Source organism: Lygodium microphyllum, chromosome 10, assembly GCF_053477565.2.
Source record: "Lygodium microphyllum isolate KBCC chromosome 10, Lygodium_microphyllum_v1.1.10, whole genome shotgun sequence".
In the NCBI taxonomy this organism is placed as follows: Eukaryota; Viridiplantae; Streptophyta; class Polypodiopsida; order Schizaeales; family Lygodiaceae; genus Lygodium; species Lygodium microphyllum.
In genome coordinates this window covers 138,684,807-138,708,469 of record NC_141144.1, presented here as the reverse complement: position 1 = coordinate 138,708,469, position 23,663 = coordinate 138,684,807, and the positions used below count along the sequence as shown (strand labels likewise).

General features: G+C 39.6%; 2 pseudogenes; both read left to right on the top strand.

Moving 5' to 3' along the window:
* Positions 1-581: 581 nt before the first annotated feature.
* On the top strand, positions 582-1,050 carry LOC148030614 (uncharacterized; annotated as a pseudogene).
* A 6,509-nt stretch (positions 1,051-7,559) lies between these two features.
* LOC148030613 (uncharacterized) lies at positions 7,560-8,034 on the top strand (annotated as a pseudogene).
* The last annotated feature ends 15,629 nt before the right edge of the window (positions 8,035-23,663 follow it).

The window sequence follows — 23,663 nt, the reverse complement described above, 5'->3', positions numbered from 1 at the left end:
TCAGTCTGAAGAGGTATGCTATAGCGGAACCAGGGGGTAAAAAGTTAGGCGAAATAGTGCAGAAGCAGCCATTCCTGCAGCAATAAAAGAGTCTATTCTGGGAGAAAAGGGGATATTTTTTTGAAAAAGCTTGATATGGCGAAAGGAGGGGGGGAGCAATGCTAATTGGGGGGAAAGAATTTGAATGAGATAGCTTTTTCTGTCATTTTGGGATCTCTCAGTCTGTTTTGGTGTCTGTGGTGGGTCTACCTGTGACCGCAAGTCTGCATTTTGGGCCGCTGGGCTTTTCCGAGATGGGGCATGTTGAAGACGGCGAGACCAGAACAGGCCGCCTGTGGTCATGAGGAAGAAGTGGAGATTAAGGACATAGTAGAAGGAGACGAGGAGAGATCATCGAAAAAGATTGTTGTGAAGCTGAAGACGATGTCACACAGAAGGTGAAGAAGATGAGGAGGTTGCAGAGCAAAGGATGAGGAAGGTGACGAAAGGCGGGATGAAGCATCGACGCGTTGACACTGCTGCGGCTACAAAGAGGGACATGACGATTTTTCCTGGTCCTCGTTAGAGGGAGAGGGAGAGGGATGTTGATACAGCATCTGCCTCTTCTCGCCACCAAACGGATCGTGCCTGCATCCGCCTCCCCTCGCAGGTCCGAGCTGTTGCGTAGCCTTGGACTGAATGTAGAAGTGATCCCATCGACATTTGATGAAAACCTTGAAAAGTCCTCCTTTCCATCAGCAGAGGATTATGCTGCAAAAACTGCTTTGCATAAAGCGATTGAAGTCTCTCAGCAGATCCACAGGGATGATGTCAAAGTGGACTTTGTCATAGGAGCTGATACCGTGGTTGAACTCGATGGAATTGTGTTAGAGAAGCCAAAAGATGAAGAGGATGCCTTTCAGATGCTTTCATCTTTAAATGGGAGGCAGCATACTGTTTTCACTGGTGTCTCCTTTGTTCTACCTTTAGTTTGTGATCCGTCCGTTGGTAAACCACCTCTTGTGTACACATTTTTGGGAGCAGACAAAGGTTGAGTTTGCCCAACTTTGAGGAGGAGAAGAGGAGGAGTTAGCAGGCTGCCTACAGAACTTCATTATATTGCACTCAAAGAATTGAACACAGAGTCGCTGCTGCCCAGTACATAATTGAGCATGGAGCAGATGTAAATGCCAGTGATTATACTGGACAGACTGCTCTACATTGGACAGCTGTTCGCAATTCAATCCAAGTGGCAGAGCTGTTGCTGCAAAATGGAGCTCGAGTAGAAGCTGCAGATTCCCATGGATATAGGGAAACTCTTGTTGCTGCACGAACGCTACCTTTGGGCAGAATGCAGTAAAACTGAACAAAGAACAGAGACATAAAAGCTCTGTTTCACATGTTAAGTGAAGCAAGCTCTAAGGAGTGCACTCCATAAGACAGAAATGATGCAGTTGATAATGTATGGCAAGTCTTCCTTGCTCAATATGGAATTTTGATGCAGTAAATTCAAGAGTATACCCTATAAGCTATTATAGACAGCATCTCTCTCTCTAATAGGTCTCAGCTGCTGACCTGTGCTGTATATATGTCTGAAGCTAATGATTGTACTTATCAGAAGACTTATCTGTTGGTCCTGGAGTTTTAACAAGCTGGATATGACTAAATCCAGAATCTAATTGATTTATTTGGTGCCCTAAAAACCAAGCTCTTATGATTATTGTAAAGCTGAGGACAGATTGTCATACTTTGATATTTATTTTGACTCTTCTCTTGCTATATAGTGAACTTTGGGATCAAATATTGAGATCTTCTTGTTAGCCTCTTTTCTTGCTGTCCCTTGAACCCCGTGTTCTGCAGCCCTTGCGTGAACTCTACGACATTTTTGGTGAACCCGACGTGAAAGTGTTGCGTCATCAGCAAGATGGGAGACTCGCAAGAAGAGATGACAGATGATAATGTCATGAAGAACCTGTTTCAGTCATTTACCATGTATATGCAGCAGCAAGTTCATGCAAAACGAGACAGTGATGCTATGGATGCTTTGAAAGCTGTCCAACAGGAGATGAAGCAGTTTAATGGCCAGCAAGTGTCAACTTACCTGCATTTGTATGAAGAAAAGATGAAGTTTTTTGGGGTTTCTCAAGATGTTTGGAGTAGCTACTTTTTGCGGATCGTGGTGTGCGCTCTTGAAGGTCGAATTGCAGAAATTCAAGAGGCACATGCAGGCTGGGCTGAATTTAAAAAGGCATTAAAAGATGAATATTTCCTGGAGGATACAGGTCTTATGAATCGCAGGAATTTTTTAGCATGGGTTTCTATGCCTAATAAGGGACTTTCTGTTACCGCTCTTCTGCGAGAGTTTGAAAGCCGTTATGATCAGTTGGATGGGACTGAACAGCAAGCTTTGGAAATGCAAAAAGTGGAGTTATTTTTGCAAGCTGCAGATGCTGATTTATAGGAAAAGTTGGATGATCTTTTGGAAGATCAAGCTACTGATTCAGGTTTAAATACTGAGTGGAGACATGTCATTGATGCTGTGAATGCTCTTGTCAAGAAGCAGCGCAGGAGAGTCAGATTGCATCGAAACACAGGATCAGTTCCTGAAAAATCCTTGGAGACTTCTTCTTCTATCCCTGCTGCAATTTCTTTGCCTAAGCCTACTCCAACTGTTGTGAATCCACCAGTTCCTGCTGCTCCAGTGCCCTTATCTGTAGATGATGTTATTAAAGGCTTGGCGGATTTGACGATTGAAGCAGTCAAAGCTGAAGTTGGTAAGTTAAAGGAGCAACTTATGTCAGTACCTGCTGTAGCACCTGCTCCAGTGACTGCGTTTCCAGCTGGTCAAAGGAAAGGGCGACGATGTATTTGGTGTGATAGTACAGAGCACCAACACTGCAGAGATTGTGATGCTTTTCAGGAAGCACGAAAGAAGAATGTAGTGTTCTGGGGACAAGATGGGAAGATATGGCTGACAGAGACTGGCGCTCCTCTTGACACGAACTTTGGTAAGGGAGATATGAAGAAGCTTGTTGATGATATGGCTGCGCGATCAGCTTATGTGAGTGTTAGAGGAGATGCTTCAGCTTTTGGAGTCCAGCTTGAGCAGAAATCTGATGGAGACTCAGCCTTATGGTCTTCTGCCTTGGAGATAGCGAGAAGAGGGAAAGTTCAAACTTCTACTATGACTTGTGTGGGCTCTAGCATCCGAGGAGAAACAGGATGGGATTCTCCTGTTGACAGGTATTCTATTTTTGCTTATATGGCTAAAACGCAGGATTTAGATGCCATGGTTGAGGAAAAGAGAAGAAGAGATGAGGAGGGTCCTAACTCCTCCAAAAAGACTAGAGGGGGTGACTTTTTTTCACCACCTGTTACAGCTCCACCTATGCCAAATTCTCCAGCTCAAACAGGTTCTGATCAACCAATGGAAGACAAGCAGAAGGAAAAGAGGCAACCAAGAAAAGAGCCAGGATTCAAGCTCTTGTCGGACCTTGATATGCAAACAGATATGAATAAGATTTTTCATGAAAGAATTTTGAATAGTGAAGTCACTTTTACTGTTGGAGAGGCTCTTGGGATTGCTAGAAGAGAAATACAAGATCAGATGCAGGATCTTTTGCGGAGGAAACGGCATGCGATGGAAGGACCTGCTTTACAGGGATTGTGGCATGGAGCTCTTGGGGAAGAGCATGATGATGCAGTGATGGTTGAGAATGCTTCTGTTAATCCGCACTTGGAGAAAATAGTGCAGCCTATGCAGTATGAAGATGATGAGTCCCCTATTCTCATTCCTCACAGCCATTTTTCACGAAGTCATTGGGCTAGAGCAACCACTGAGACAGTGGTAAGGATTGGAGAGAAGCAAATTCCCTTGATTTCTTTAGTTGATCATGGTTCTGAAATTAATCTTATTGCTCGAGGTGTTTATGAGAGTGGCAAGTGGCCTATGGATGCAGAGCATGGCTGGTGTATGAGAGCCGCCAATAATACTTCTGGTGATATGTATGCTGCTTGTCCGAGTATCAGAATTTCTATTGGTAATGTTGAAGAGGATTATCATTGCTTTGTTCAGGATTCATGCTCTTATCCGATTATTCTTGGACAGCCTTTCATTACAGAAGCAAGAATGGAAACAAAAGTGATGGATGACGGATCAGCTTATGCGCGGATACGCAGTAAAGATGGTATGCGAGCTGTTCAGTTTATGACTGTTGGGGTAAATCATCCGAGAAACAAGGACTCCTTGAGTGAGGTACCACTACCTGCGAAGGAGTTGGATTTTCATTAGGTACCGTTGTCTTGCGAGACGCCAGTGGTACGGAGCGGAGAAAAGAGGAGATCTCGCCTCCTGGCAGCCAGTCTTTCTCCAATAACTTTGTTGGGTTTACTTCAGATAGTTCAGTGAGTTATCAAAAAATTTCAGATTTTCCTAGAGCTGCCAGGCAGTACATTGGTCGTAAGGAGAAAGAGTTGAAGAATGCAGGTATTTTGCAAGCAGAAGAGCATGTAGATGGATTGTATGAAGGGATGTCTTATGCAGATACATTGTTTGAGATGAGAGCAATGTTGAAAACTGATGTATGCAAGGGTTCAAAGATCATACCTGTGCAAACCTTGGATATGTTTCAAGAAATTTCTGGTTTTATGCTGCAAACAGAGTTAGAGGCTGAGAAAACTCAGCAAACTGAATTTATGGCTGATCTTGATCAGCTAATAGAATTGCAGAGGGCTGAATCCATTCAGCCAACAAAGTTGAATGCAGAAAAATTTCTGCATACAGAGTTTCAGGATGCATCTATGCAGTCCATAGAGCCGAGGGCTGAATTCATTCAGCCACCAGAGTTGAATGCAGAAAAATTTCTGCATACAGAGTTTCAGACTGCACCCATGCAATCCATAGAGCTAAAGGCTGAAATTTTTCAGCCAACAGAGTTGAAAGTTGCTGAAAATTTGCAGAAATTGCAGCAAAGAAAAGAGTGCTTGAATGATGCCAAGGTTGACACAAAATATAAAACAGTTGATAAGAAGGTTAAGCCGGTTGCAGGCCCGCTTCCTTCTGATAGTGATGAACAGATTGAAAAAGCTATGAAGCAGCCTATGTTGAGGGATCTTGCAAATATTGGACATAAGTTTACAGCTGAAACTCTTGCAGAATTGAAGATTGGAAATGATGATTTTTTGCTTCCAGTGGAAAAAGAATGTTTTAGAGAGATGCTTGGACGTCATGGTAAGGCATTTGCTTTCTTTCCACATGAAATTGGCTGCATTAGTCCCGAATTGGTTGCACCTATGGTCATCTTCACTGTTCCTCATGTACCATGGAATATACGTCCTATACTTGTGCCTAAAGCACACTTGCCAAAGCTGATAGAGTTGCTGAATGAGAAGATTAAAATGGGAATTTTGGAACCCTCTTCTGCACCTTATTCTAACAGGTGGTTTACTGTACCAAAGAAGAATGGTACTTTGAGATTTATTCAGGATATGCAGCCCGTGAACAAAGTGACAATCAGGAATGTGGGAACAGGTCCAGTTGTGGATGAATTTGCTGAGGCTTTTGCAGGACGAGCCATCTATTCACTAGGTGACTTGTATTCAGGTTATGATCAGTTTCAGCTTGCCTTGGAAAGCAGGGATATTACTACTATGCGGACACCTATTGGTCTTGTGAGGATGTGTACCTTGCCTCAAGGTGCTACAAACTCAGTTGCTCATATGATGAATGCTATGCATAGAGTTCTTCGAGACTATATTCCGCAGTATACCATGCCTTTTCTAGATGATGTGCCTATTAAGGGTTGTGCAGAAGAAGAAAAGAATGAAAGTCTTGATTTGCGTGGATGTAGACAGTTTGTGGCTGATCACTTGATTGCTTGTGAGCAAATTTTGACACGATTAGAGGAGGTAAATTTGACACTTTCAGGGCTGAAATCTGTCTTTGCTGTTAATGAAGTCATCATAGTTGGGCATATGGTTGGATACTATGGCAGAAAGCCTTCTCCTGCAAAGGTGGATGCCATAAACAGGATTGCAGAGTATTGCTCGACTACTTCAGAGGTGCGGAGATTTGTGGGAGCTTGTGTATTTTACATGATTTGGATTCCTCATTTTGCTCATATTGCAGATGTTCTCTATCAGCTGTTTCGAAAGGGGCAAAAATTTCATTGGGATGATGAAGCTGATGGAGAAACAGGTTTACTAGAATCAGAAGATGGACTTGACCTGTTTGTGGAGTTGAATGATCCTGGATAGTTGGCACATCCGGAGGATGCGCAGGTTTAGAGGGGGTGGATGTCGTGTTGCTGCGCATCCGAGTCGTATACACCTCCATTTCTTTTGTTGTGCATTTGTGTTAGCATTTTAATAATTCGCATCCAATGTATAAATTCCCTTAATGCATTGCACACTGATCATGTTCTGGAGTTACTATCTGAAGTTGAGAAGACTGACCTCAAACCACTCCAACCATGTTTTGACAGTGCCATGAATATGTATTTGCAATTGAAGTGCTAAAAAGAAGTGGAGTCTTTGTTCGACAGGGCAAAGGCTGTGAATGTGCGGCCTGCACATGCTACTTTTAATATGCTTATAAAGGCTTACATAAACAGTGGACAGATGGAAAAGGCAGAACGTGTTTATCAAGAAATGAAGCAAACTGATGGTATTGGTGCAAATTCACTCACATACAATCTGATGTTAGAGGCCTATGGTGTGGCCTGTCTTAAAGATAAGGTACAAGAAGTTCTAAAGGAAATGCTAGCAAGAGGATGTCTTGTGGATTTTAATGTCAAGGTCCTCACACAATCCATGATTGGTGTAAATAAACTTGTGTCGGAAAAGGAAAAGCTGAAACTTACAATGGAGCACCGAGAGATATTACCAGGCTTATTATTAGGTGGTGCCAAGCTAGTAAGTCCGGATAACGATCAAACTTATGAGCTCCACTTACAGTTTGACTGCAGAAAGCAGCGATGCCGAGGATTGGGAATGTTTTCTTTCAGATCAGTCTGAAGAGGTATGCTATAGCGGAACCAGGGGGTAAAAAGTTAGGCGAAATAGTGCAGAAGCAGCCATTCCTGCAGCAATAAAAGAGTCTATTCTGGGAGAAAAGGGGATATTTTTTTGAAAAAGCTTGATATGGCGAAAGGAGGGGGGGAGCAATGCTAATTGGGGGGAAAGAATTTGAATGAGATAGCTTTTTCTGTCATTTTGGGATCTCTCGGTCTGTTTTGGTGTCTGTGGTGGGTCTACCTGTGACCGCAAGTCTGCATTTTGGGCCGCTGGGCTTTTCCGAGATGGGGCATGTTGAAGACGGCGAGACCAGAACAGGCCGCATGTGGTCATGAGGAAGAAGTGGAGATTAAGGACATAGTAGAAGGAGACGAGGAGAGATCATCGAAAAAGATTGTTGTGAAGCTGAAGACGATGTCACACAGAAGGTGAAGAAGATGAGGAGGTTGCAGAGCAAAGGGTGAGGAAGGTGACGAAAGGCGGGATGAAGCATCGACGCGTTGACACTGCTGCGGCTACAAAGAGGGACATGACGATTTTTCTTGGTCCTCGTTAGAGGGAGAGGGAGAGGGATGTTGATACAGCATCTGCCTCTTCTCGCCACCAAACGGATCGTGCTTGCATCCGCCTCCCCTCGCAGGTCCGAGCTGTTGCGTAGCCTTGGACTGAATGTAGAAGTGATCCCATCGACATTTGATGAAAACCTTGAAAAGTCCTCCTTTCCATCAGCAGAGGATTATGCTGCAGAAACTGCTTTGCATAAAGCGATTGAAGTCTCTCAGCAGATCCACAGGGATGATGCCAAAGTGGACTTTGTCATAGGAGCTGATACCGTGGTTGAACTCGATGGAATTGTGTTAGAGAAGCCAAAAGATGAAGAGGATGCCTTTCAGATGCTTTCATCTTTAAATGGGAGGCATCATACTGTTTTCACTGGTGTCTCCTTTGTTCTACCTTTAGTTTGTGATCCGTCCGTTGGTAAACCACCTCTTGTGTACACATTTTTGGGAGCAGACAAAGGTTGAGTTTGCCCAACTTTGAGGAGGAGAAGAGGAGGAGTTAGCAGGCTGCCTACAGAACTTCATTATATTGCACTCAAAGAATTGAACACAGAGTCGCTGCTGCCCAGTACATAATTGAGCATGGAGCAGATGTAAATGCCAGTGATTATACTGGACAGACTGCTCTACATTGGACAGCTATTCGCAATTCAATCCAAGTGGCAGAGCTGTTGCTGCAAAATGGAGCTCGACTGGAAGCTGCAGATTCCCATGGATATAGGGAAACTCTTGTTGCTGCACGAACGCTACCTTTGGGCAGAATGCAGTAAAACTGAACAAAGAACAGAGACATAAAAGCTCTGTTTCACATGTTAAGTGAAGCAAGCTCTAAGGAGTGCACTCCATAAGACAGAAATGATGCAGTTGATAATGTATGGCAAGTCTTCCTTGCTCAATATGGAATTTTGATGCAGTAAATTCAAGAGTATACCCTATAAGCTATTATAGACAGCATCTCTCTCTCTAATAGGTCTCAGCTGCTGACCTGAGCTGTATATATGTCTGAAGCTAATGATTGTACTTATCAGAAGACTTATCTGTTGGTCCTGGAGTTTTAACAAGCTGGATATGACTAAATCCAGAATCTAATTGATTTATTTGGTGCCCTGAAAACCAAGCTCTTATGATTATTGTAAAGCTGAGGACAGATTGTCATACTTTGACATTTATTTTGACTCTTCTCTTGCTATATAGTGAACTTTGGGATCAAATATTGAGATCTTCTTGTTAGCCTCTTTCCTTGCTGTCCCTTGAACCCCGTGTTCTGCAGCCCTTGCGTGAACTCTACGACAACAGAAGGATTTTCTTATAGATATAATTCCTCATGATCATCTTCTACTTCATCTGCAAGGTTAATAGTTTGGGCCATGATAGGTCTTGATGAACTCTTCAAAATAACCTTATTCACGATAGATAATTTGATTTCCTTGAGTCCTCTTGGAATACACACATAATCATTTCCCCAATCTTGCTTGATTTTAGCCAATCTAAACCAGGGCCTCCCCACAAGTATTGTATAAGAACCCCCAATTTCTGACATTCTCAAGACTACAAAACTGACCCTATTTTTAGGCCAACTACTCAAATTTGTTGATTTCGAAGAATACCCAAAGGTTGTAACCTCCTTTGGTTTGCCATCCGAACTTGAAATGGGGCTAGCAATAACTCTTCTTGATTATTTGCCAAATATATATGTTCAAGAAGTATATTAACTCTTGAACCTCCATCCAACAGAACATAATCATACTTACTACTTGTATGCTCAACCTGAATGGTAGGTACTTAATAATCCACCACTTCTTGTTGGGTTCGTATCACTACTTGACAGTGAGGAACTACTTGATCCCGGATTGCTATACTTTCAAGGACTTCTTGTTGCTTCTGCCTGATCTTTAGAAGTAACTTCTCCTTAAATCTCGATATTAGATCCAAGATTTGCTCCAAAGTTTGATGCATAGAGCACTTTGCTAAAGCTCGGAATAGCTCTTCCAAGCCTCCTTGCTCTAATTTTTAAGCAATAATACTATCAAGAAATTGCTCCTGATCTTCAGGAGACTGATTCTGTTGTTTAGGATCATACTCCTGAATTTTAGGAAACTACCCCTGCAATTCAGGTCTCTATAGACCTGAATTCCCAATAGCATCAAGTTGACCAGCTTCACATTTTTCAAGAAGTTTTTGCACCTTTCTCATCTGTTTTGTTCCCTTTTTTCTTATCTTCTCTTGTTTCTGCCAATCAAGCCTCATACCACCTTGAATTCTAGTTACTGCTAAAACCATTGGTTCCTCTTGACATTCCTCTATTTCAATGCAATTAGAACAATCACAATGAACATGCATACTTGTAGCATTAGTGTTACCTGACATGTCCTTTACCTCTTCTTGAACCTTCTCTTGTTGAATTTCCTTATAGTTAGTAGTTCCTGTACAATCAGGAGATTTCCTTTTCTCATCTCGATTAGGCAACTCTATAAGGACTGCTGCAACTAGGGCAGGTTGATGTTGTTGATGAGATACTCCTATAGGTCTTTCGTCATTGCGGGAGCTTGCAAATAGCATTTCTCTCTTAGTCCTATGCCTTGCCCAAATTTCACAATTTGGTCCAACAAAGTGTCCCTGACCTCCATAATAATGGCATGCTCGCGTTTGGGTAGTTTGCTGCTATGCCTAAAAAATTTTGCAAAGATGTCTAGCCTGCATTCTTCTAGGTCCTCTAAGGGGTCTCTTTGACATGGTGTCAGGAATATTCTAATTTACTGGAGCTGGTTGAATAGGTCTCAGCCTAGCCTGCATTACTAGCATCTGTTATGCCATCCTGACATTAGGATTATACTAGCAAGTCCTAGTCTCAAGGCCCTTTCTCTAGCATATCTCACAATGCTTCTCCTTCTTCTTACTTTCAAAAATACCCAAATCTTTTAGCTCTTGTTTTATCATTTTATCTAACTTGACATCCTCGGACTTCCTCTTATCTTTGTTCTTTGCTTTCTTCTTTTTAGTCTTGGTTGATCCTAATTTCTTGTTTTTCTTCTTATGCCTCCTCTTGCTAGAGTTATCCTCATCAGAGTCACTTGAATCATCATTTGAATCTCAGTTGTTTGTAATCATTATCCTCATCATCACTGTCTGTGTCTAAATCTGACCCTAAATCTACATCAAAATCTGAGTCCGAAGAGTCCTCATCTTAACTGTTCTGACATCTAGAGGTACCAAGTCTTTTTTCCACTCTCGTAGCTACCCTTATCAATGTGTCCAATGTATCATTCTGACCCATCTCTACATTGGAAATAGGATTCCGAATCTTACCTCTCAAGCCCTTCATAAAATAGGTAATCTACATTTCCACTAAAGGTGTATCATCAGTATCTAGCCTATTCAATAGGTTTCTAAATTTCTAGGCATAGTCCTCCACCAACATAGTATTTTGTTTGATCTTCTTGATCGTCCTTAGAATATCTCCCAGGGTTTTCTCCTTATAGAACCTGCCTAAAAATGCTATTTTTAAAGCATCATATGAATTGAAGGATGCCATACCATAACTGGCAAACTAGTCCATAGCTTGTCCATAGCTTTTCCCTAAAAGGTGGCATCAAGTTATTGCTTTTTGACGTGGTCCCCATACATTTGGCTGAAGCCACTGGCTGTCCATCTTGTCTCAAAATGGGCCACATAACAATCAAGGTCTTCTTTTTTCTTTCCTGAAAACTTAGAGGCTCTAACTTTTGGGTTAACAATTGGATTTGGATTCATTATGTTTGACTTATGAGGACTTCGCAATGGTGGTAGGGGATTAAATTTTAAAGACTTCTAAGATTGATGAGTTGTACCTATCAGTAAAAGTGATCTCCCAAGCACTATATGTTGCAGTCTTTCAAGTGCCTGATTAGGAGGAGTTTCTTGATCTTTAAGTGGTAATGATAGTTTCTCATCCTCCGAAACGTTAGGTGACACTTCAGGAGTTGGAGGGGTTGGAAAATATTCTTCATAACCAGTAAGAAAATTATAAATAGTTGTTGTACCCCTAGAGGGATCCCCATCCTAATCACCGTGACTATTAGGTACAACTTGTTATTCATCTAGCCCACCTACTGCTGCAACAACCTCTACATTATCAATAAAAAATTCTTGTTGTTGCTGCCTTACCAATGCCTCCCTTAATTCCTGTGATTTGCTCCTGGTAAGAATAGGGTTTGAATTGTAAGGGTAATTATCTGGCATAAATACTGCCCATAAAAGGCACTCAGTACATGATCAATGCCATCAGCATTCGTGTTGTGTAAATCTCTCAGGAATTGGTTTCAGATCTGCTCTTGAATCAATAAATTATTTTCTTGAAACTAGCAGGGATCCCCACAGTGTTCTGACCTCTTAGAATATCATAACAATTCAAACACTATGTTCTATCTGAGAAAACACCACAATACTACAGATAACTTCCTAAATAGATTTACAGCCATCAATACTTCATAACGTTCAAGAAATACGTCCAAACACAAATCACACATTGTAGTCAGTAACATAGAGTTGGTGGTGATCAAATACTATGATGTTTCCTGTCGCCATAGCCATCATCGATTGAACAACTTGAAAGAGAATAACATTAACACTAAAGAGACAATCAAAAGATAATGGGATCAAACATCAGCCCCACCATTTTTGGGCACTGTACTTAGTCGTACTCCATTCTTGATTAAAAATTAACTACTCGAATACAATTTCCTGACGTTTTTGGCCTTCGCCCTAACTTTCACACAAAACATCATATGAAGTATAAGGACGGCTTTACATATGATGATCCAAAAGACTACATTACCTTCACCCTAACTTTCACACAAAACATCATATGAAGTATAAGGAATGCTTTACATATGATGATCCAAAATACTACATGCATACTAATACTAGGGTGTAAAATAGTACTAAATATATGGTGAAGTTCAAGTCCTAGCAAACAAGTTTTGGTCTACTCTTCTCAAGTGTTACTCCTTTCATAGAGATCAACAATGAAGAGAAGAAAAGGAAGTTTGAAGCTGGCCTACTCACTCATTTACACAGAACCATGAAGATGTATCCATATGAAACCTTATCTTGCATAATTGAGTCTGCCATCATAGTTGAAATTTTGCATACACCTGGTACATCTTGAAAGTTGGAGATGAGTTTCTATAGAGGTAGACAAGAGCAGCTCTATGAACAACCAAGAGATAAGACTAATCGAAGAAGACTTACCCCTACCCATGACCAATATTCAAAGCCAGAGGGTAACAAGAAGAGGCACAAGTATCTCTCACCCTCTGAGATACAAAAGTACAAAGAGAAAGGAAGGTGCTTTGTTTGTGGTGAGTTAGGTCAGCATATCAAGCCTGATTGTCCTCACAAAAGGAAGGAAGAAAATGTGATTTAAGATCCTCCTCAGCTATCCTCAAATTCTATTCCAGATATGCAAGCTAACACTCATTCAAATGAGAATAAGAGAAAACTCTTAAAGGGTTAGGGGACACTCAACAATCAACGAGTTTTGATACTCTTTGATCCAAGGTCCACAAATAATTTTGTGTCAGTAGTCATTGCTGAAAGGCTACAAATTCCAATGGATGGATTGGGAACACCAATTGGATCAGGTTTGGCATTTGAAGGACTTACAACCAATTCTACTCCTATTTAAGGAAATTTGAATCTTAGAATTAGGGATTACCGCGACCAAGAATCCTTTCTACATGCACCCATTGATAACTGTGACGTTGTCTTAGGTATGGCTTGGCATTACAAGATTAGACCTCTTCCCAATTTTGTTAAGAAGACCCTTGCATTTCAATTCAAGGATTAGAATATAGTATGTATTGCTGATGTTAGAGATTGGTCTGTGCTAATGGTTAGTCATGTTAGCTTTTCTAAAGAAATGAAGAAAGCTATTTTTTCGTACATGATTTTTGTGAGAGTCAAAAGAAGCTAATGATTCAAGGGCACTTGATGCCTCTAATGAACACACAATACCAACTTATGCTTCTAGGTCTCAAACTTTAAAAGAACCCCTATTTTTTATCAAGCCAAACATGATTTTATTAAACAACATGAAGATGTTTTTGGTGATTCACTCTGAAGAGAGTTATCTCCTAAGAGCTCGAAAGATCACACAATTGATCTTATCCTAGTCAGTTCACCACCGAACCAACTGCCTTACCGAGTAAGTGCAAGTAAATAAGAGGAGATCCTAAAACAAGAAAATGAACTGTTGGAAAAGGGGTGTGGGAAAAGGGTGAGTTCAACCTAGCTCTTCTCCATATATTTCTCTCTAGTCTTACTTGTTTAAAAGAAAGATGGTTATGTCTGTATGTGCATAGAATTTAGATCTTTGAGTAAGATAATAACCAAGAAATGTTTTCCTATCCCAAGGATAGATGATATCTTGGATAAGTTGCAAGGGGGTAGTATCTTTAGTCGCATTGATCTCAAGAGAGGATATCAACAGATATGAATAGCACCTAAAGATGTTCATAAGATTGATTTTTGTACAACGTTTGGACTATACAAGTTCTTAGGCATTCCCTTTAGTTTGACTAATGCACCTGCCACATTCAATTGAATGATGGAGAGAATTTTCAGACCTCACTCAAAGTTCACATGTGTATTCTTTGATGACATTCTAGTATTTTCATGGTTTGAAGAAGAGCATAGAAAACATCTATCTATTGTTCCTAAGCATAGACTACATGTCAATGCTAAGAAGAGTGAATTTTGCCATTCAAAAGTTCATTACTTAGGCCTTATTGTTTCTCACAATCTGGTGAGAATGTATCCCGAGAAGATTCAAGCCATTGTTGAATGGCCTACATCTAGTTATGTATATGAAGTTAGAAGTTTCTTAGACCTATGTTCATAGTATAAGAGGTTCATATGAAGCTTTGCGTATGTTGCATCTCCTCCACATGACCTTACTAAGAAGTGAGTGCCTTTTCCTTGGGGATCAAGGCAACTACAAGCCTTTGAAAGAATTAAGTTTTTTGTGACTCAAAAACGAGTTCTCATAGTTGTGGATCTTTAAAAACCTTTTGAAGTTCATTGCGATGCTTTTGGGGATTGCATTGGAGCTGCGCTTAACCAAGAGAATCATGCAATAGTATTTGAGAGCCAACACCTCAAGGATCATGAGCTACATGATCCAATATATGAGAAAGAGGTTATCACGGTGGTACATGCTCTTCAAGTATTGAAACACTATTTACTTGGTGTAAATTTTGTTATTAAAACAGATCACGAAAGTTTAAGATACTTCACTTTTATATCCTTCACTTTTACTTTTACATCCTTCACACATTTGGAAGTAACAATGTGGTAGCAGATTCTCCATCACCATGACCTCGAGTGAATGCAATCACAACTGTTTACCATAATGAGTTTGTGGATTTATCCAAAAAGTATGCAACTGATTCTAACTTCTCAACCATATGGGATCAAATTAACTTAGGTCAGTCGTTTACACCTTACTCAATTCGAGATGGTTATTTGCATCATCATCAAGAAATCTATGTAGCATTACCATTACAACATAAGGTAATGGATAAAGCACATGCATCTCCATATGGTGCACATAGGGATATTCTACCCACTACTCAAGAATTTGAAAGATATTTCTTTTGGCCCACTCTTAGAGCTAACATTGAAATATATATTTGCGAGTGCAAGATGTGCCAAAAAGTAAAGTATGACAAGCATAAACCACCTGGTCTACTAAAGCCATTACCTATTCCCAATGTGCCTTGGGAAAGTATAGCCATGGACTTTATCATGGAGCTTCCTCACACACAAGCAGGCAACGATGCGATCTGGACTATCATTGATATATTTAGTAAGCAAACACACTTTGTACCTATACAAAAGACAATCAAAGCCGAGCATATGGATAAGATATTCATTGCTCATATTTTCAAGCATCATGGCATGCCTAAGTCCATTATAAGTGATCGAGATCCTCGCATGACGAGCCTATTTTGGCAAGCTCTCTTTGAGAACCTCGAGACTCGGTTAAAGTTTTCATCCTCTTATCATCCTCAAACTGATGGGTAGAGTGAAAGTGCTAATTCTACTATTCTAGAGCTTTTGAAATCCTATGTCTCTAATATACAAAGAGAATGGGAAACGCATTTGCCTTTAGTAGAGTTTGCATACAATAACAGGATGCACTCTAGTACTGGTAAGGCACCCTTTGAGGATGAGTTTGTTAGAGACATTGATATAGCTTTCACTCAAGTCAAAGATGCTATCCAAAGGACACAAGAGAAGCATAAATGCAAAGCTGATAAGCATTGTTGTAAGTTAGATCTCAAGTTGGGATAGTATTTTCTTCTTAATTTTGAAAAGGCTTGCTTGAAGAAGCAAAAATGTCAAAAGGGTAAAGTGATTAAGCTTTCTAATTGCTATTATGGCCCTTTCAAGATCATAGATAAGATAAATGATGTGACTTTTTGTTTGGATCTACCAAGTCATTGGAACTTTCATAATGCTTTCCATATAAGTTTGCTACGTCCCTATATTGGAGATCCTCCAATGGAACCAATCAAGGAAGATTTACCTAACATAGAAGAAATATAAGATTTCCTTGTGCTTGAAAGAATTTTACACCATTAGGACAATACTCTAAGGTTAGGTAAGGTATTACAAAAGTATCTGGTTAAGTTAAAGAATTATCCCCCATTGGATGCTCAATTTTTATGAGTGAGAGAGAACTACAAGACTTTCTAGATCTTCTTAGGGACTATGTATCCCCTCTATAGTTGAGATCAACTGTTTAGAAGTCAGAGGGATGTCACTAAATTGATTGCTTATTACGTATTCTCTATTTAGTAAATTTATGTCAATAAATTAATGACCCACTTTTATTTAAGTGTTGATGATGATCTAGCATTGCCATGAGACCATTTAGAGACCAGTATTCCTAGTGCATCACTTAATGGGGTGATCAAAGCACTGTGACGGGGATATTTGTACAGGCAGTACAAGTTATGAAGGGGGAAGGAAGTGTTTGCTAAGTGTAAGAGAGTACACAAGAACCAATGAGTTACACATAAATAAACATGGATTGAGTTCTAAGAAGAGGAAGTGCATTAGCACTGTGTATATGTATTTATATGTGCATTCGGGGATGCTTGGGAATATTTACTTATATGTAATGAGCATTCATTCATTTGGGGTCATCCTGTCTCTTACAATTCAAGGTTTGAGGTCTTTTCTCTCTAAATGAATTAAGGAGAGAAGTAATTCTTTCACTATGAAAGACAAGAGAGGTAATTCTCTCACTAAGAAAGACAAGAGATGTCATCCTCTGGAAATGAGGAGAGAAGTGATTTTCCCTTTTCTAGGTCTAAGATGACACAAGATTTTGTTTGAAAGTCAATCTTAATGTTGAGACCCAAGGCAATCTAATAGATGTACTTCCCTTGCCCTTAAGTAGCTTCTTCCCTTGCCCTTAAGCTGTCAATCAACTAATGTACTTCGAGAATCTCCAACAAGCTACAATACTCTATCAATTGAGCATGTAATTTCTCAGTTGTAGGCACTTCATCAATTGCCATCTTTACCCTCTTCTTGCAAGGATGACCTTTACTTTGAGAAAACAAAGAGACTTGCTCTGATACCACTGTTATAAGATTTGTCAATACATGCTCGAATTTATTGTATACTTAAAAGATATATGGTGAATATTATGCTAGTGAAAAGAGAGAATAGATGAGAGAAAAGAAAGATGTAGAGAGAGAGAGAGAGAGAGAGAGAGATTGAGAGATTGACAACACAATAGGGACTCAAAGATGGGCCAACCCCCCCCCCCCCCCTTGTGGAGTTATATTATTGACAAGGTAATCTAATGAACTCTCCTTATATATGGCTCAAGGTGGTTGCATAGACCATAAGATAAGAGTAGAGTTTAAAAATATACTTTTCTTAAAATAGACATGATGAATCCATTTTTAAAATATCTAATGATAGAAAGAACATCTCAAAAAATGACCCACATGGGTTATCCAAAATAGTGAGATCTATAATTTTTGTGCTGGATGTTTTTCCATTCCAGCAATGCATAAAGAGATATTCCAAAACTGCTATTGCAAATGTAATATCTCCGCACAATAAAAGTTAGTTCATTAGTTTGAAAGTTAGTTAGTCAATTACTAAGTTAGTAAGGTTACTAACTAAAGACTAATTAAGGTAAAAACTAATTAACATTAACAATTAAGGACTTTTATTTAATTAAAAATTTTTATTTAGAAAAATTGAGAGTTATAAATCCGATATTTTTCTTGGATTGACAAGGGCTATAGCCACCCTTCACGTAAGTTACAACGTGAACGAGACTTATGAGCTATATTAATCACTAGTATTAATGTGTATAGTTTGAATGGTCTTAAAATATTAGATTTGATGTTTTAGTTAGTTTTGAAGATTTTATAAAAAGAAAAAATAAAGAAAAGTGATTGGCGAAATCACACGCGAACACAATATTAGTGAGTTTAGGAATCTCCCAATTTCCATTTTTTGAATATTAAAAAGGTGGCACCCGGATAACATGCCCATAAGTTTCTCAAAACCCTATGATGTGACCTATCATTGGAAAGCGCTTGAAAAATGGAATTTATTGAGCTATAGTGCGCTCAATTTGGAGTTATAGTGTTCAAGTTATGACAACTCCAAAGATTTGACCATGTGTCCCAAACTTATGGAAAATTCCCATATTCCCCAATATGGTGTTCGCGCCGCAATCGTAGTCTACAGGCAGTAGACAACACTTCGAATAGAGAAAAGAAGAACGAGTGAACTCAGAGATTTTTAATCAAGCATCTTGGGGTTTTACCCCCCTTTTGAGCCAATGCAACCATCAGATTTATGATCTAATTTCAGATCACTGAGTCTTCTAAGAGCCGCTCCACTCTTGTTCTCAAACTTATCCCCTCCTCTCTAACTCATTATAAATATGAGGCATGGGGAGGCACAAGGGAGCATAAGGAGACCCTAAAAGGATACAAGAGAGAGGGAGAGAGAGAGTATACCCCTCCAAGAGATTGTGAGAAAGATCGAGAGAGAGAGAGATAAGAGTTACCCCGAGAGGCTGCACCATTTCTCTCTATCTCGATCCTCGATTGAACCATCTTCTCTTTCCCTCTCCCATCTCGAATCTATTCCACCTTCTTAATCTCTTGAGTCTACTTGCGGACGATGGTCCCCCAAGCTAGGAATGTCGCATGCAGATGACAATCCTACAACTAGTAATGAAGCTTTGAGGGAAGGCATCACTGTCAATCCAACTGTGGTTCCGGTCGTAAGTAATGTATTTTCAAATTGATAGATGCTTGCTTTGATTCTCGTATGAGATATGTTAGGCCCCATACTATGATGCATGAGTATAGGTCATCGGAAAGGATAAGTTTTATCTCACCTACTCAAAAGATGGAGTTTGTGAAGTGCATATATCAAGGGAAGTTAATTGCACCCAGTTGGATATAGCTTATTTGTTGATAGAGCAATTACAAGGAAGAATTAGCCAAGGGTTATGAATGGTATAGTCGTCAAAAGAATGTTATTAAAAGATTGGGCATACAAGTGCTAGATTAAAGTATAGTCATGGTTTATAAATAGCATAATTGCTAAAAGAATATGACATTAAGAATTGCAAATAGAGAGTACTACTTTAAAGTTTAGATACTTCAAAAGTACTTAGCTTAAGAGCCCAAATATTAAGAACTATATTCTAGCTCAAGGCAAGGCTTGTTAGAGTCTAATTACTTGAGATAATCTCGTACTTATCTTATCAAGTATTTACACATTTTGTCTATAACGTGTTCTGATATATGAGAATAATTTCATGTTTGCCTCATGACTTGACTAAGAGCTAGTACAAGAAATTAATCATAAGGGTTAAAACTAAGATGTCTCGAGATCCATCGGATAACGATGACTTTTGCCAATCCAAATTTAGGGTTGGATTATCAATCAAGGTAAGTGACCTATAGAACTTATATCATGAATAGTGTTTGAACCTTTAACATATACCCTAACCGAAGGAAGAAAGTGTTAAGAAACATTTTTTCAGAATATTGCTCTTAGATCCCAAGGGGGAGAGCAAATATACGATGGAAATGTTATATCATCTACTCTTGTATTGGTTGGAAAGAATGCAATTGGTTTTTTTGGTTGATCGAACAACATCCTAAATGCTTCTATATTCAACTAGTTGTTAGTTGTTGTTTGGATGACTATTCCAAGTGCTTATAATTTATGGTAAATGCATGGCAAGGGTTTGTGATGACAAGTTGCCATGGGAATAAAGGAATGTTTTCTTGGAAAATGATATTAGGATTGAATGCCTTGTTTGTGCTTGATTCTTAAAGGATCTAATTAAGGAAGGATATATTGCATGGGTGGATCACCTCCATGATCGCACCAAAGATTAACCCGAGAGGACACTACTCGATTCATGGGCCGAAGGTCGAGTGGTGAAAAGGCCAACCACGGGAATGATGTTTCGCTCCTAGATAGCTTGCACGTCAGTTGGAGCTCTGGACACCCCTTGCTAGGTCTAGAATGGAGTTGAAGACCTCCGTGAGCCCAACATCTGGGACGTTGGAAGATCCTATTCTAGATAAAGGATAGAAATTTCGGTGCCATGAGATTTGGACTGGGTACTTCTGTTGGACAAAAGGGATACATAATTCTCCTATATGGACAGGAGACAAAGATTTACTTAAAGATAAGTGAAGGAACTTATTTGATAAAAGGACTGCTTGTTTTGTTTTTGTGTATGTGTTGTAAATTATGTGAACAAACTCTGTGCCCTAAAAGGCTTAAATAATGAAGCTGATTTTAAATGTCACACATAAATGTGGTAGGACCTAATTAGACAACTAAAGCTATCAAGGGAAGCGGGTGGATGGAATCCCCCGATGGGTCCATTCTACAGCTAGATGGTCCTAGAGAACTGGGAGGCTTCTTAAAAGGATTTACCATCGGATGACTTTAGGTATTGTTAAGTTAGAACCTGATTCATACCATTTTAGGAGACCAGAATGGGACTATGCCCTACTACGGGCAGAGAGGTCATGCGATGCATCCCTCTCATTTCCCATTCTCTTTGAACCAAGTGCGGTATGAGTCTGCTTGGGTCCAGTTGTATCTACACAAAGTGGAGCGACTGTAGACCGATGCTAGAAGGCTATTAGAAAGACTCGACTGCTAGGAATCCCGACTTTAGGTCGATCCTAGTGGGAACAGTCGGATAAGTTCCGTTGCGGGGCAGACTTGAGAGACCCTAGTTGGCAAACCCCGTGTCATTCCTTGGGAGTGTCGGGTTGTGTCTTCTAGATTGATCTCTCGATGGGCTGCTACGACATATCCCACAATTTGAGGGGCGGGCACGTTACAATTGGTATCAGAGCCAAACTTCATTATGATACATGATTGATTAATGTTCAGTTCATAGACATATCGTAAACAAAAATAACCTGAGTGGTATGGCTTGATTGTCAGGCACCTACTACACCACTTCAAGATTATTAGAAATCCTAGAAATTTTGTTGGCATGAAATACAACTTGTATTGGAATAAACTTTACTCTTATAACTACATTTAGCTTGAGCAAGTTGAGTTCCATCTATTTTGAGCCTAAAACTTGCAAATGATTAGAGATACTCTTGCAAGGAATGATAGTTATAACGTGTAATGAATTTCTCTTAAGTCATTTCTTCTCAACTAATATAGATTGGGTCTTACCCAAATGTCGAAACTTGGAAGTATTCTTTAGTATTACAAGCAAAGCCAATTGTCCATGGAGCTCAGTCCCGAACTAAGAAGAGGATGATTTGGGACTGCAGTTTCCAAGATAAAGGACCACTCCAATCGGCTAAAAGAATCCTAGGACACTTTGGTCTAAAGAAGAAAATCCTACCAAGGACAACCAAGAATCTTGTGACCATAAGTGATAAAGCTCTGCGTTGTTTCTATTGCAGGGAGTTAGGTCATTTCAAAAGGGAATGTCCAAAGCACCCTAAACACCGATGCTCCGAGTGCGACAACATTGGGCATAATTATATCAATTGTCCCAACAGAACTCGAAGAGAACTTGAGCTTACAAGAAAAGAAGTTGTACAAGCTCCAGTGATCTAGGATATACCAAGTGCTTAGGAAAAACCTAGAAGGTATCCATGAGATGTAACTACAATAAAATTTCTCTTGTAATCAAGACTCGAATGTATCATATAGAATAGGTTGTTTTTTTTAAAAAAAAATTGCATGTCTGTGAGTGATCAGAGTAGCGCAAGGAAAGCATGGTGGGACCATAACCCACAGATTCCAAAATGATACCCTCAGTTTCTCTCGAGATGAGGACATCTGGATTTCTCTAAGGGAATGAGGATGTAATATCTCCACATAATAAAAGTTAGTTGGTTAGTTTGAAAGTTAGTTAGTCAATTAATAAATTAGTAAGGTTACTAACTAAAGACTAATTAAGATAAAAACTAATTAACATTAATAATAAAGGACTTTTATTCAATCAAAAATATTTTATTTAGAAAAATCAAGTGATAAATTTGATATTTTTCTCAGATTGACAAGGACCATAGCCACCCTTCACGTAAGTTACAACGTGAACAAGACTTATGAGCTATATTAATCATTAGTATTAATGTGTATAGTTTGAATGGTTCAAAAATATTAGATTCTTGGGGGGGGGGGGGGGGGGGAACTATTATATTTTAGATATTATCCTAAAAAGATAGAACTAAAAGTCATTTATAGGAAAAGACAAGTGATGTTTTAGTTAGTTTTGGAGATTTTTATAAAAGGAAAAAATAAGGAAAAGTGACTGGCGAAATCGCGTGCCCCGCAATCACAGTCTACAGGCAGTAGACAACACTTTGAATAGAGAAAAGAAGAAGGAGTGAACTAAGAGCTTTGTAATCAAGTGTCCTGGGGTTGTACCCCCCTTTTGGAGCCAATGCAACCATCAAATTTATGATCTGAGCATCAGATCACTAAGTCTTCTAAGAGCCCCTCCACTCTTGTTCTCAGACTTATCCCCTCCTCTCTAATTCATTATAAATATGAGGCATGGGGAGGCACATGGGAGAATAAGGAGACCCTAAAAGGCTGCAAGAGATTGTGACAAAGAGCTTGAGAGAGAGAGAGAGAGAGAGAGAGAGAGAGAGGAGTTACCCCGAGAGGCAGCACAATTTCTCTCTATCTCAATCCTCAATTTAATCATCTTCTCTTTCGCTCTCCCATCTCGAATCTATTCCACCTTCTTAATCTCTTGAGTCTACTTGCGGACGATGGCCCCCAAGCAAGGAATGCTGCATGCATATGACAATCCTACAACTAGCAACGAAGCTTTGAGCGAAGGCATCACTGTAATCCAATTGCAGTTCCGGTCATAAGTAATGTATTTTCAAATTGATAGATGCTTGCTTTGATTCTCGTATGAGATATGTTAGGCCCCATACTATGATGCACGAGTATAGGTCATCAAAAATGATAAATTTCATCTCACCTACTCAAAAGATGGAGTTTGTGAAGTGCATATATCAAGGGAAGTTAATTGCACCTAGCTACATATGGCTTATTTGTTAGTAGAGAAATTACAAGAAAGAATTAGCCAAGGGTTATGAATGGTATAGTCGTCAAAAGAATGACATTAAAAGATTGGGCATACAAGTGCTAGATTAAAGTATAGTCAAGAGTTATAAATAGCATAATTTCTAAAAGAATATGACATTAAGAATCATGAATAGAGAGTATTAGTTTAAAGTTTAGATACTTCAAAAGTACTTAGCTTAAGAGCCCAAAAGTACTTCAGAAGTGAGACGGATTTTGAGTAGTATGCGTCAAGAGTTAGATCCAGTTGTTTTAGCTCATAGAACTCATTCATTTTCTGTGTACAGTATGCAGGTGGTAAGTATATTCATTCCTTGCATAGCTTTTTTCAGCTTTTCCCAAGTAACGGATCCTTCCGAGATCCCTTGATCCATGCACCATTGCTTCCACCAAAGCCTGGCTTTGCCAGTGAGCTTCAACTTGGCGAGCATTGCCTCGTTGGCAGTTGTAGTACCGGCCACTTCAATGTAATCT